The following is a 2,797-nucleotide window of genomic DNA, read 5'->3' on the forward strand; positions in this document are numbered from 1 at the left end:
TATTCCTATAATTTAAAGTACAACTATTCAGAGAAATATCTTGCTTTCAGAAGTACTTTGAACTCTGTCCCCCCTTACCCTCACAGTTTTAGTAAAGTTTTCTCTACATTAGGGTTACTTTGTCAGAAAAGTTTGAGAAGCTAGATCTACAGCATCTCTGACAAGAAGCTTTCCAGTCTCTATTTGAACATTTCAAACGATGGGTGAGCTTTCACCTCCAAAAAGCAAAGCTCTGCATTGTTAAAAAAAAAAAAAAAAACCTTTAAGGATGGGCTGGCTGCCTTACCTGCTCGGGCTTCTGCCTTCATGTACTACTGTGCTTGCCCGTGCCAGCACATACACGCATGCTCTCCCCTCCCCCATTCCGGATTAGTCTCTTTTTCCAGTTAAAGTCTATTTTTTTTCTTGAAGCATAACAAGATCAGCCTAAGCAACCTCGGCACCAAAACTCTTCAAATATTCACTCTTTCTCCTTCTGCCCGACTTTCTCACTGGAAAGGAGGTTGGTAAGACGAGGTCAAAGGTACGGTGACCTGGACGTACTTCTGCTTCCTGAACTCAAGAGAGTACGGCACACGCGCGCCCTGGGTAAGATTGACTTCCGCTCCCCTCGTGCTCTGAGAGCTGAATCACGGAGCCCGCCCAAGGATTCGATCATAGTGCAGAGGACCGGTATGACTCCAGTGGGTAAAGCTTTTAGAAATGAGCAAGGATCTGTTGAAGATGTTTTTTTGGGACTTTCAGATAAACATCTTAGGTGAAAAGGATGATGCCCCAGTACATTTCTGTGACAAATGCAAATTGTCAATTAAAATCGATGGGCAGATGATTCCATGCAAGCATGCTTTTTGCTATGCCTGTGCTATTTTACATGGAAAAGAAGGCAGTAAGATGTTCCCAGGCTGTAGTAATCCTGTGGAACGAATTGAGAAGCATACGCAAGGTTCTCGCTTTATGTGCGGCACTGTTCAAGGATGCAAGAGACCATGTTTGTCTCGAAGAGACTTAAAGGCTCATATCAACCACGGCCATACAAGAGCTGAAAACTCCGTTGCCCGTACTCAACTTGAAAATGTTCATTCTGCATGTTGTCCCACCACCGACTGAAATCTGATCATCTTATAACGCCGCCAGATGAGCATCATATGAACTATATTCCGCCAAAGCAATACCTTATGATACTACTACCTCTTTTGCAAAGTGTTCGCACAAGCCATATAATCTGCCACAAGAAGATATTAGTGCTCCTCCAGCAGAGTTCATTGTCCATGAATTCACCTCTATATTTTTCAGTGAGTCAGGAAGCTGAGTCAGAAAACCTTCACATTTCAACAAGAAAACATAGCAATTTAGTAACTGTCCCTAGTCAGAATGACTCAAATTTGGGTACTTGAGAACCACTACCTCCTGCCTCTGCAATTGCTCACCATCATCCTGAATATCAGGGTCAACCAGTGGTTTTGAACTCTCATGGAACTATGCCTCCACAGCAATATTTTACCACGCTACCTCCTTTCCAGACCTCCACATCCTTTCCAGACCACAGGTACTTTTCACTTAATTCATAGCCACGCTTCAGGTGCATCAGTGACTGCTACTCCACCACCCTCTCCATAGACCTATTATTGCTCAGATGCCACCTTATATGAAATATCTTCCACCAGGACCTACCTCACCTCAACAGGGTAATCCACCTGTAAGTACACGTACTTCTCACCATTATAATGCTCACTCTTTACCCCAGTTTACTGAAGATCAAGGAACTCTGGGCACTCCATTTATATAACTAGGGGAAATAAGTCATGTTATGTGGCCTGCACCCAGAGGACCACCCCTTCCTCCAGGAAAGCAGCGTCTTCCTTTCTTAAACCTCACTTCTTGGACTACACTTCCCAGATCAGACAAGATATAAACCATATTACCAGTAGTAATAGTAAATATTTTTAAACAGAAGATATGATGAGGGGAAAAAAAGTATTGTCAACCTTCTCATTAAGCTTTGACCATTTGGGGAAGGAAAAGCACCTCTTACAGAAGTAGCTATAAAACATTTAAAGTCTTGTCTCTTAAAATGGTTTTAAACCTTGATCTTGGGAGTGATTTTAAGTACTTTACTACAGTGCAGATAAGTGGCTCAGTTGAGATTAACTATGCTTTAACAACTTTGTTCCTCTAGTATGGTAAACTGATCCCAGAAGTGACCATGTGCAATATTATATCCTGGGTGGGGACTGTGTTCTGCTTTCAAAAGTGTTGTTTTTATTAAATCCAATGTTTAGTTTTTCTTGTGATACATTTTGTTAACCTGGGTAAAAAGAGTAAATTTCAATATGGTTGCAAAAGAACAATAAGGGCTTTGTACACAAATCTGTCTCCCTGTAACTTCCAACGTTCTTGTTTCTAGGCCCAAATTGCTTTTTCTTTACTGTAGCTTAGGCTCTGTGGCTCAAACCACCTGCAGGCTGAGCTCTGCCCTGGATTCTAGACACCACACAAACCAGAAGTATTTAAGCAGTTCTAGCCCAAATCTGTCAAATCCAGCATCAAATCCCCCTTACTACTCCAACCCTGATCTTATGCCCCAGTTTTAATGTGCCATTGCCCCTTTCCTGTGTTAAAAGATGAACTGAGGCATATTAAAATTTTTAAGAGCTATGAATTCGAATCAGGCAGCTTCAATCTAGCAGATAGAAAGGAGCTCTGAGGAGCTGTATAAAACGAGCAACTTTTATAGGCAGAAGGGAACAGGAACAAGGAAGTTACCCTAGGCAAAAAAGCAGATTGGTTATTGCAAGGT

General features: G+C 41.9%; 1 pseudogene; it reads left to right on the top strand.

Annotated features, from left to right (window-relative positions):
- The first annotated feature begins 735 nt into the window (after positions 1–735).
- Positions 736–1,928, top strand: LOC103086484 (E3 ubiquitin-protein ligase Hakai pseudogene; annotated as a pseudogene).
- Positions 1,929–2,797: the final 869 nt, after the last annotated feature.

This window comes from Lipotes vexillifer, unplaced genomic scaffold, assembly GCF_000442215.2.
Source record: "Lipotes vexillifer unplaced genomic scaffold, Lipotes_vexillifer_v1.1 scaffold681, whole genome shotgun sequence".
Classification (NCBI taxonomy): Eukaryota; Metazoa; Chordata; class Mammalia; order Artiodactyla; family Lipotidae; genus Lipotes; species Lipotes vexillifer.